Consider the following 12,294-nt stretch of genomic DNA (forward strand, 5'->3'; position numbering starts at 1 on the left):
ATGCTATGTTTAGTCTATGTATGTCATAAGCAGTTAAGAGCGGTGAAATACGAACATCGTAGAAAAATTAAGAATAGTGCACGGTGTATAGTGGTAGAAGTGGTAGGACTTGATAATCAGAGAGAAAAATAGGACCTTCTTCTCTGTGGATGTGACGATCGTGATAATACTTCTAGGATAAAATATAAGATTTAATTATAACGAATAAATATGTATAACACGAAGTAGTAAAGTTATGTAAGACGGGGATTGAATGTTTAGACATAAATTTGTATGTGGCATGTGTTATTGAAAACCTACTGCATTTTGGTGCAGAGGAGAATTTCTGCAATCAAAATATTATATACTGGATAATAGCTTAAAGTTAAAAATTCAAAAATCAAGTCTAATTGTTTAATTGTGGTGTAAACAGAAACATTCATTTCGAAAGTGTCCCTATCTTATCAAAGAACCTACTATTGATTTTATACACCGAGTTATTCTACTTGTGCGAGATTAAAGCTACATAAATGTACTTATGATGTTAGGTTGTTTAAGAGCGTAAACTTTAGTCAAAATCAAACTGGTCCTTCTTTAAACTGATTTTTCGATTATTGATTTTCGATACTTATCAGAGGCATGCTGATACAAATCTATCTAAGAACACTCCCAGACACATAAAGTACATTTTTGTGCCACCCCCCCCAAAAAAATCGACCCATCCGTTTTGAAGCAAATAGGGAAATCTCGCACACACACTTTTTATATATAACTAGAGATGTATAACTCGGGAAAATGCTAAAATTATGATATAATCATTAATATCTAAACATGTTTCATAAACTCAACGTGAACAAAATATTTTGTATTCATATACTTCTGAAATCTTTATTAAAATATCTAAAAATCAAAAGTAATCGAATGGCACTCAATATTATTTCCTTATAGATCCATGTAACCAATAGAATTCTTAAATAACTACATGTACATCCATTTAAAAGGTTAAGCGCTCTTTAGCCTTGGTAGGCAATCACTTAGAGATGATGTCTTGCTAAAAGCACTGGTTCCTATCACCAAATCTGGTTAGCATAATGCACAACATCCAATCTATATAAATTTTACCTCAACTAAGAAAATGACTTTCAAAGAAAATGTCACATTTCTGGTTAGTTTGAAAAATCACACCTGTCCAGAAATAGATTGGTTTGAAAGAGAAATTTTAAAAGATATCCAACACACGCCACCAAATAAAACTGACGTCAAACAGAAAAACGTTATTATTGTATGTGTTTTGTTATTTTACTGTTAGTATATCACAGATATATTAAATTATATTAAACTCAGGAAGAGAGACAATAATTATCTTCTTCACACTTTAAATAATATATGTATATATAATACTAATGGAATAGTGGATAATCATATCAACAATCTAGTTGAAATAAGGACACAAACACATCCTCGAAGCTGAACCAACATATTTTGGTCAACTCAATTGATTGTATTCATTTGGTATAAATCTTTGATGATAAATAATAATGGAAATCATTTACACCAAATGTATATGCTCAAACAAATCGACCAACGTATCCAAATTCAATTTCAATGAAATGTTCGTTTTGAATTGAAAGACATATTTTATTCTAGAAGAGTTTCCGATGGATAGCTCATCTGTGTAAGTCCTGGAGATGAAAACGTTTTTGGTAGATAGCTAATCTGTATAAGTCTTGAACTTTAAAATTTTGCAAAGAAAAAGCCAAGATTTTTCTTGTGTGGACATGAAAAATTATATGCGAGAATTCTAAAAGATCCAATATTTTTATGAAGCAATTCCGATTTCTGATTGGTTGCTAGCAGAATGTGGCTCCATTTGATTGGTTAGTTCCTGTCGCCAGTATACATAATTACAACCTTCCAATTTTCTTTAATCATACCCTCTAATTATATAAAAAATATTGCAACAGTTTGTGTCTTTATTTTTACTAGCCTGTTTCTATGCTTATTCATTATTCCATAAACTAATTTTCTATTGTTGTAAAATTTTAATTTCATATTTTAATTCCCTCACACACACACACATATATATTATTACATCTTCGATCCGATTCCAAGCATTTTGGGTTTAACTTCAGTCCTAGCACTCGGAATTGCAGTTAGTTTGCTCTGCTCTGCTCCGGCTTGACTACCCAACTGTCTCCCGTCAAATGTCAGACCCCTGGGGGTGAAGACTTCAATATGATATGTAGTCGGGTATAGGCAAAAGAAAGAAAACAAATACCTGTATCTTCATTAGATCCTCTGTGCAACAAAGTGAAAAAATGGCAAGCAGCACACAAACAGTTGAATTTTATCATTTTTTGGGGTTTTTTTTTATAGTACAATTAACAACTGAACGACACTGTAATGACAACATGTAACTGACAGAAAAAATAAACATGTATCAGCAAAGAGTCCTTCAATATTTCCATGAAAAAATAGATAACTAAACTGAAATTTAGTTGATTGGGAGCAGAATTGAAGAACTAATATACGTGTATACAAAGTGAGACACAAAGATATAATGTATTTAGAGGTTGAGCCAGCAGAGTAGAGAGTTCGGTAAACAATATACAAATCTCTAGGTCAGGAGAATGCCTACAGATGTCAATATTATAGTCCTAAATTTTCTGTATGCATGGACTAGTGACGTAAGTTATTTATGAGCAAGCAAGATATAAGCAACAGATTACATCTAGGCTCGTGTTTAACGAGAAATGAGTTTTCCCTGTGTGGAGGTTTATTGAAGTGTTTTATTAATGGTAGTGAGAAAGATTTCCAAATTCAAAGTGAGAGCTCGTCTTAAGAGATATGTAGGAAGGGAACATTACCTCTGTCCGAAAAAAGATGAAGAAAAGATAGATGGTTCGGTTAGTTCCAAGGTTGGAATTGGTGTTTCCGTGATTGTGGTGTATTTTCCTTATTATATGATGCCGTAAATGTTCCTTGGTTTAGTGTTGATAAATTGTAATCTTTATTCGTCCTTGGCATATGGGGGATACGACATGTTTGACGTAGCAGAATCCAGCAGGACTTTTAGACAGGAGATGGGGGTATGAGGGTATGTGTGTGTGTGGGGGGCGAATTTGATGGAGATGAGGGTCAGTTGCCAGTGTCATTAGAATTTTAGTGAATTTAAATATAAATATTTCTGGATTGAATGGGTTATTAACAATTTTTTCTAATTGCATATACTTATGTGTTTAAATATATAGTTGTAGAGGTGGAATCGAACCAAAGACGCCCAGTTACAAGACCGGAGTGATCTTGGCTTCACACCCCCATAGAAGTAGACGTGCCCATTTGCATGAGAGGCGAGAATGGGCTACTTAAACAAGACATTCATGGCAACAAGTGTGCTTTCAAATATATGTCGTCTTGCCAATACTTTACATGGCGTTGCCGATATAGGAAACCTGCTACAAACAACATTGGAATATGGACGAACAAACACAGCAGACATTACTGTAACGGATCCTCGAGCTACAGTGAGAGAATATCGCCCTGCGAAGAGACAGAGGACAGTCCAGCAAGCCACCTACAAGGAAACCCGGCAGACCTACCATAGAACCAAACTCAAATGATGGTGACTGGGTGATATTCATTGACTCCTGGAATAGATACAAGGAGATGTGTGGGTTGACGGAGTAAACAGCATTAAGAAACGAGCTGAGAACGGCCTGTTCCCCAGGAGTAAATAGGCTATTGTTTGACATGGTAAGAGCAGAAATACTGTACTCCATCACAGAAGAACAGGTGTTATGACACATAAAGCTCGTAGCCGTCAGAAGCCTACACAAAGAAGTGTACCGGCAAGAATTCCATTTCGTAAGGCAGAAGAAAGGGGAATCGGTTACGGACTTTGTGGCACGACTTCGATTAGTCGCAAAATTTTGCAACTTTTCACTGACTTGTCCGAACGGGATAGGATGCGATCGGAAAGTCAGCTACTCCAATGATATGGTTACAGGACAAATGATGGCAGGGCTAGCAAACCTGGAGCATCAAAGTAAGGTGCTGTCAGAGGCTGCGACGCTTACAATACTGGAAGAAAAATTCAACAGGCTTATCAGCCTAGAGACCACGGGCAAGTCTACCCCCCATCATCACAGTAGTGTATACCCTACTACAATGAGCATACAGAGGTCGGGCCGCAGGCAGGGATCTCGGGAGAACCAGACTGTATCAACTCCAAGAGACACTGAACCCTGTAAATGGTGTGAGAAGACCTCACACCCTGGTGGCTCAAAAGAACAAGAGGATTGCCTAGCAGCAAAGATGAATTGTCACAATTGCGGCTTCACCGGACATTTTAAAAGAGTCTGCCAAAAACCGAACCAGAGGTTCAGCAACAGATCTACAGCGGAAGTGGTTGGAGCAGAATCCAGAACTTTCACTACCCAAAGACTCAAAAAGGGCCGTAACCGGATGATTTGCCAAGATTGACAAATAAAAAAGAGAGGTGAAGCCTAGATGACAAAACCAAAGCCATGCCACACCTTATTTGAAATAAAAGTAAGTTCTAAAGAGGTACTCATGATCCAGCACCAACCCTGACGGTAGAGATAACTCTTATTCCAGAGGCCCATGTGTAATTCGGGCACATCTCCATAGGGCCAACTGGTCTCCATACTCACCGCATTGATGCGATCGCAGACACTGGGATACAGACATGCTCTAGCGGACCAGAAATCCAAAAGATTCTGACATTTCCAGACAAATATCTAGTACCGACCAGTCACTGAATTCGGGGAATCACAGAAAATCTACTAAATATAAAAGGCATGATATTTGCTAAAATCAGAGTAGGATTGCGGGAAACACGTCAGATTATATATGTATCAAAAATACATCAGATTTCTGCCTGTCCGAGTCAGCCCTAAAAGACCTTTGTCTGGTACCAGAGAACTTTCCAGACCCAACTTCCCAGCAGAACATGGCAACTAGCGATGTCCCACCTAAATCAGAAAATATCTCTTTTGCCCCTATGGAAGAAAACAGACTCTGATTAGAATGATGGGTAAAGAAGTATTTTGAGTCCAATGCATTCAATGTATGCCCACATCAACGGCTGCAGGCCATGAAAGGAAAACCCATGGAGATCACATTCATCCTGGGGGCCAAATAATCAGCTGTCCACACCCCAATCCTGGTCCCACATCATTGGAAGAAAAGAGTTAAGGAGGACCTCGATTGAAACATGGCATTGGGCATCATAGAACTTGTACCAGTGGATACACCTACAACATGGTGCTCCAGTATGGTGGCTGCACCGAAAAAGGATGGGTCACTGAGGCGTACGATAGATCTACAAAAGCTCAACGCTGCTACCCTACAGGAAACCCATCATACACCATCTCCTTTCAACCAGGCATCGCTGGTGCCTGCGAAAACTAGAAAAACCGTCTTGGATGCATGGAATGGCTATCATAGCCTAATCCTCTCCCCATCAGCAAGAGATGCAACTACCTTCATCACGAAATGGAGTAAATACCATTATCTTCAGGCACCACAAGGATTCCAAGCATCAGGAGACGCATATACATGCAGGTTCGACAATATTACTGTAGATATGTCCAGGAAAACAAGATGTATAGATGACAAGATACTATGGGACGACTCTATTGAAACATCATTTTGGCATACTATGGAGTACATAAATAACTGTAGCAAAAATGGTATCGTATTCAACCCCCAGAAATTTCACTTTGCAGAAAAATAGGTGGAATTTGCCGGGTTCTTGATAATGGAAGACGGGATAAAACCCACCAAAAAACTGACTTTCCGACACCAAAAACTATAACTGACATAAGATCATGATTTGGAATGGTAAACCAGGTAGCCTACGCTTTTTCTCAGGCCGAAGTAATGACCCTGTTCCGGGAGCTGCTGAAGACAAAAAATCGAAAGTTCTACTGAGACAGCACACTCGATTGAATCTTCAAAGAGTCGAAAAAAAAGGATCACAGAAGAGATCAAGCACAGTGTTTGAAGTGAACATACCAACTTGTTTATCAATGGATTTCAGTAGGACAGGCTTGGGATATTTTCTTTTCCAGAAGCACTGCAACTGTGCCACCAAAGCTGGACCGAAGTGTGGTGAGGACTACTGGAGATTAATCCTTGCCAGCTCCTGATTTAATAATGACGCAGAGTCCTGATACACACCAGTTGAAGGAGAGGTATTGGCATTAGTCTACGGACTTGAAGCATGCCGCATGTTCGTTTTGGGATGCCCAGAGCTGTTAGGCACCGTGGACCATAAGCCCTTGGTGAAGATCTTCTCGAACAAAGCCCTGGAGGACATAAAGAACCTAAGATTGTTCAACTTCAAAGAATTGTCCCTGATGTACAAATTTCGAATAAAGCATCTCCCTGGCAAACACAATGCGGCACTAGACTGCACATCGAGATGCCCAGTAACGTTAAGCCAGGAGGAAGCAAATGAAAAGGACATTGCACACCCAAAAACTGATTAAAAAGCTTGCTGCATGTCTGAATACCCTTTATGTATAATTTCAAGAGTTTAGACTCAAAATTAACGGAGGAGTTTGGTAGAGTTTTCAAAAGTCAAATCGTTGAACTTTGACCCCTTGACAGCCGAATTTCTGGCCGAAAATCGATTAAAAAGATTTTCCCAAATTTCAATACCCCTTATGTCAAATCTCGAGTCTATCGACTGAAAATTGACAGAGTAGTTTGGTAGGGAAATGTACATACACAGACAATTGTACTTTATATATATATATATATATATATATATATATATATATATACATAATTCGTATTCCTGTCTGTTTGTTTGATTGTGTCTTTGTTTGTTCACAATTTGATTAGTATATATAAAAGGTTCTTTACTTTACCCTCTCATTTATTTCTATATATAGTGTGATTCTTGCAAACTAGATACAATAAGAGATAATCTCATTTGTATATTACATTAAGAAAAATCGATTTTATTAAATAGCGGTATCTTAGTTAATGTTTCTAGCGAGAGAATTGTTATAAGTGTTCAATTTAAAATTGTTATTTAATAAATTTTAAACAATAATTATATTGATAATATATTTAATCAAATTTATTTAGAATTATTATTCCAACATCGACTTTTAAAAATCTTTTTAGAGTTATTTTCCCTTTGGATCATTAACAAAAACTATCACCATCTAAAATTTAGCAATCTCAATAAATTTCTAGCTTGAAAAAATAATTCTGAGTAGATAGGAAAATGTTTGGCTTTTATTGTTTTTTAAATATTCAAATAAACAAAAGAAAACACTTACGAAAAACTGAAAAGATTTCATTTGTTTGTTTATATTATTCTTTAAACGACTCTATAGAAATCGATAAACTTTTACGATGTGACCAAGCGTCGTTTAACACCAAAAAAAAAAAAAATAAAGATCTACTGCTCCCCCTTCTAAATACCACAATTTATACTTTTTTTTCTTTTTCCACGTTAATCTCATCAATTACAAACTTAACTTTCCAATTAAAAAAGGTAACTTTACATTAGAAACATGATATGACGAAAATTTCATTTAATTGTTTTTTTTTTAATTAATTTTTGGTAGTTCTTCATTTTTTTAGGGGTTCTGCCTACTTGGTTATTTTTTTCGTTTTTTTTTTTTTTTTTTTGCAATCGCACGGGCCTTCACTGCCATTTTATTGAAACAAAAGTTGTAATGATTTATTTTTAATTATTATTTTTTTGGGGGGGTGGTGGGGGAGGAGTTTTCTTTCCAGTGCTTAATATCTGGAGAATAGTTTCTTCTCTTTGTATCTCTTCTGCCGAAATATCTGGTGGAGAGGGTATCAAGTACTTCTTTTTTTTGTGGCGATTACATTTACATGTTTTTACCTATAGTGCCCATGATGAAAATGATTAGTATAGCAGGTGTGTTCCAAACGGAACTTCATGTTATCCCAGGCAACGCCGGGTACCCATGCTAGTATATATATATATATATATATATATATATATATATATATATATATATATATATATGGTATATTGATGTGAGAACAAAAATAAAAGGGCACAAGTCCTGTATAAATCAGAGATGACAAGTGTAGTCACGTCATCTCATGTGACCAATTTATATACTGTCATCTTGCATGACCAATTGATATATGTGAACAATGCCACTTATGTAACTGACCCAACATCGTGGTAAAATCAGACAAGAAGAATGCATGATATATAGATGAAGATGAAGTATGAAAAGCAAAAGAGTTTTGTAAGGAATAATTCTTTTACCTTTTCTTGACAGAAGTTTCTGATTTCACTCTCTTGAGATTCTGAAAATAGATGTCACAAAAAACCTTAAATCAAATAGAAAAACAACAATATAAGAGTATGAAATCACCTTGTAGTTACTTCTGTCTTTTGTATTATTTCAGGGAATTGAGACAAGATAACTTTTGTGTTATTCCATCTTAAGGTTTTCAGTGCAGAACATTTGGAATTTGTTAATATTATTTGGATTATTCAGACTATTGTGTTGTTCTCACAACATCTCGACCGATGCAAGCTCTAACCTTCATCAGTTGTATCTTGTTAAACTCAGCAATCTTTCTTAAGAGCTCAGGAACCTGCATGTAGGTTATGAGGTTTATCTTAGGAAGCTCTGGGTGATTCTGAATGGAGCAAAAGTGAAGGTTGGAAAGTCAACCAGCATCCTGAACAGTTGCAGACCAACAATAACAAGCAACTGCCCTTGCAGAAATCCCAGAGTGATAATGTAACACATTTTCAGTGACTACAGTGAGGGACATACTTGTACTGATCAGAGTTTGACGGACTGTAATTTGATATGTAATGGTGAATCCAGTATTATCATAAGATATGATGATATCGGTTGAGGATTGCAGCAGAAGTTGTGTACTTTCTGGAGAGGTAGAAGGATCCAACCATTTTTCAATTTTCATGTAATTATAGCATTATTTTTTCTATAGAATGAATTTTAAAAAGTATGTGTGGGTAAGCGGCATAGATCCTTCTGCCTAGCGCCCACAGAATTATCACTGTTTATTGATTAAGTGTTAGAGATTTAGGGTGCATAAAGGATAAAGTACCAGGTAAAAATTTAGTTCTAAGTTACACTCTTCTAGTGGTTAATGGTTCAATCCTCAGTGTGGGCTAAACTAAGAATACAATTGCAAATTACTGAAGATTTCTACTAGGTCATGGCTGACAGAACAAGATAATGTTACTCTCGGGGATGAAATAAAGAGTTCTGTCCAAAATAACATGCAGATCCACAAGTTTTATAGACAGATTTCAGAATACACTTGAAGATGGTCGGAAGTTAAATGAGCCAAAATGTTGTGAGAATAATACTAAAGATGAGAACAGTAGTTCAAAGAATTCAAATAGTTATTGACCCTTATCTCAAAAATTGAGAAACATAAAATCTAAAGTGTTATATGAAGCAGCATCCAATTCACAGCTCGTAATAAATAATAATGTGAGGCAAAAGTAGGATACCATGCAAATTTAAATTATAGATTTCCAAGTTCAACGAGATACATCTGAAGAAGGTCGAAGATTAAATAGGCCGATTTTTTTTTCTTTGATTACTTGGTTCTTGTTTCTTAGTTTTTATTCTTTTTGTATATGTTCGTATCTTACTTTTGTTTTCTTTGCATTCTTTCTTTATTATTATTTTTTTTACTTTATTTTTTTTGACATTTTATTTTTATTTTTATTTTTCGACATTTTATTTTTTATTTTTCGACATTGCTTTGTCTTTTTTATATGTCCTCATCTTTTTATTTGTTTTCTTTTAGTATTGTTTCAAGCTACTTATCATTTCCCCTTCTGTTCTTTTACATCATCATCTATATTTAAAAAAATACTGCTGAGTAGATAATTTCAAAATAGCTCATAGAATGATCTCCTAAGAAGATTTTATTTCCAACTCACATTCCACAGAGAAGTGTCATCAGAATTTCAATAGCTATTGAACATGACAATCAACAATAACAAATCTGATGCAATCCATACAATGTCCATAAAAGACTAAGCGAGAAAACAAATTTATTCCGTCAACATAATGGAAGTTGTCAACATCTCTCTCTCTCTCTCTCTCTCTCTCTCTCTCTCTCTATATATATATATATATATATATATATATATATATATATATATATATATATATAAATGAACTTAAAAAAAAAAAAAACGAAAGAAACCGAGACATCTGCATGTTATTTTGGACAGAACTCTTTATTTCATCCCCGAGAGTAACATTATCTTATTCTGGCAGCCATGACCGGGTAGAAATCTTCAGTAATTTGCAATTGTATTCTTAGTTTAGCCCACACTGAGGATTGAACCATTAACCACTAGAAGAGTGTAACTTAGAACTAAATTTTTACCTGGTATTTTATCCTTTATGCCCTAGGTCCTGGCACTCTAAATCTCTAACACTTAATCAATGAACACACACACACACACATATATATATATATATATATATATATATATATATATATATATATATATATATATATATATATATACAGACAGGGTGCCACAAAGTCTGGCTACATGATCTACAGGATGCTTCCACTGGCTACATAATGTAGCCAGACTTTGTGGACACCCTGTATATATATATATATATATATATATTAGCAGGCTGCCCGGTGTTGCCCGGTCGTAAAATGTGCATAAATAGTTTATTTTAATTAATGCATATTTCTTATTTATTATAAACATATGTACTGTAGGTATTAAATGTAACATTAAAAAAAATGAACTTTTTTTTTAAAATAAACGTTTTAAAAAAAAAATGAACTTAAAAAAAAACAAAAAACGAAAGAAACCGAGACATGTGCATGTGCGTATTGCTTTTTTCTAAACAGCTCATTTCTTATAAGTAAAAAAAAAAATACTCCAGATGAGATTGAAACAAAAACCTAAAGACGGTAAGTACAATAACCATTAGGCTAACGTGACATGTTTTTTAAAAGGTGTTTCCAAACCTACTTATTCTTAACATAAGGAATCTGTCACGTGAACCATTCATAGGTGTGCATTCATGAAACAGTTAACAGATAAAAATCTGATCATCCAGCCACATACTAAGTTTTCAATGTTGACCCCTTAACGGCCCTTTTTACGGTATAAAACCAATTAAAAAGTTTTTCACATGTCTGAATACCCTATATAGCAAATTTCAAGTCTGAAGATCAAAAATTTGTTGGGTATATAGGTTGAGAAGTGTCCTTACACACAGACACATCTCACTTTTATAGATCTACTAGAAGTTCTGCCCTGCTTTGCTCGAGCCCTATGTACTGTTCATAACTTTATGTACATATATATATATATATATATATATATATAATTATTTTTTTACTATAATAATTAAATACCTACAGACACTAGTGTTTCATCCTTTCGGGATTCTTCAGTGCAGGGTGTCACGATTAACACCAGCCGAACGATTCGAACTCTGCAACACAAGACATCTCTGGCTCGATTAGTGGAGACCGTATCCATTCGGCTACCATTAACCACGTGAAATAGCGTTGAATTTAAACATTTTTTAATTTTTTTTTTTAAATGTTCATTTACGTCAGTCAGATGATCTATACATATATGTATAAAAAATTTGACTCATGTCCAGGTAATCTATAGCTAAAATTTCAAGTGTTTAGACCCAAAATTGGCGGAGGAGTTTGGTAGAGTCTGCAAAGCTAAACTCTTTCAATTGACGACTTGGCAGTCAAATTTTTGCCTCAAAACTGATTAAAAAGCTTGTCTGAGTACCCTTTATGTAAAATTTCAAATGTTTAGACCCAAAATTAGCTGAAAGGTAAAATCTTTTGAACTTTGACCACTTGGCAGCTAAATGTTCGACCAAAAAACGATTAAAAAGCTTGCCCTATGTCTGAATAGACTTTATGTAAAACTTAAAATGTTTAGACCAAAAATTGGTTGAGTAATTTGGTAGAGGTCGCAGAGGTTAAAATTTTTAAACTTTGACTCCAATTTGGACCCCGTAACGTTTATTGCTTTCAGCTCAAATCCAATTATAAAGTTTGATCCATGTCCAAGTAACCTACATCTAAACTTACAAGTGTTTAGACTCAAAATTGGCAGAAGAGTTTGGTAGAGTTCTCAAAGGTCAAATCGTTGAACTTTGACCCATTGAAAGCCAAACTTCTGGCCGAAAATCAATTAAAAGTCTTTCCTAAATCCCAGTACCCCTTATGTCAAATCTCGAGTCTGTAGACTGAAAATTGACAGAGTAATTTATAGTGAAA

At 35.0% G+C, this 12,294-nt stretch overlaps 1 long non-coding RNA gene across 1 annotated transcript in view; it reads right to left on the reverse strand.

The window, feature by feature from the left end:
- Positions 1 to 8,275: 8,275 nt before the first annotated feature.
- Positions 8,276 to 12,294, reverse strand: part of LOC145280014 (uncharacterized) — a 1,242,036-nt gene continuing 1,238,017 nt past the window's right edge. Inside the window, exon 6 of the long non-coding RNA XR_013868525.1 lies at positions 8,276 to 8,316. This is a non-coding gene — a long non-coding RNA (uncharacterized LOC145280014). The remainder of the gene's footprint in view (positions 8,317 to 12,294) is intronic.

The sequence above is a fragment of the Euprymna scolopes genome, chromosome 1 (assembly GCF_053919585.1).
Source record: "Euprymna scolopes isolate OS-2025 chromosome 1, ASM5391958v1, whole genome shotgun sequence".
In the NCBI taxonomy this organism is placed as follows: domain Eukaryota; kingdom Metazoa; phylum Mollusca; class Cephalopoda; order Sepiida; family Sepiolidae; genus Euprymna; species Euprymna scolopes.